General features: G+C 50.1%; 1 non-coding gene across 1 annotated transcript; it reads right to left on the bottom strand.

The window, feature by feature from the left end:
* Positions 1 to 42: 42 nt before the first annotated feature.
* On the bottom strand, positions 43 to 125 carry trnal-cag (transfer RNA leucine (anticodon CAG)). The gene has a single exon. It is a non-coding gene; the product is annotated as a tRNA-Leu (tRNA).
* Positions 126 to 355: the final 230 nt, after the last annotated feature.

Here is a 355-nt window from a genome sequence, read left to right as displayed (position 1 = left end):
GCCAGCAGACTGAAGTTTCTGTCTGCAGCCAAAAGATAGGTCTGTAAGAAGTGGGATTCGAACCCACGCCTCCACAGGAGACTGCGACCTGAACGCAGCGCCTTAGACGGCTCAGCCATCCTGACATTTGTGTTTAACGAGAGCTGACTTGTTGGAGCTACATCTAAAAGCATGGACATAAAAGCTAGTGATTCTCTGTTCAGCCCCATCAGCCCGCAGGCCTCATTGGTACAGTTAGGCAGCGAGTCAGTCTAATAATCAGAAGGTCGTGAGTTCGAGCTTCACACTGGGCAGTGTGTTGCTTTTTAATTCCTGAGAGCGCTTAGACGAAAGAGCGGGCTTCTCTGTTCTCTTC

This window comes from Sinocyclocheilus rhinocerous, unplaced genomic scaffold (assembly GCF_001515625.1).
Source record: "Sinocyclocheilus rhinocerous isolate Xijiao unplaced genomic scaffold, SAMN03320098_v1.1 scaffold29056, whole genome shotgun sequence".
In the NCBI taxonomy this organism is placed as follows: Eukaryota; Metazoa; Chordata; class Actinopteri; order Cypriniformes; family Cyprinidae; genus Sinocyclocheilus; species Sinocyclocheilus rhinocerous.
The sequence above is the reverse complement of the archived record's forward strand: the minus strand, read 5'-3'. Positions and strand labels throughout refer to the sequence as shown.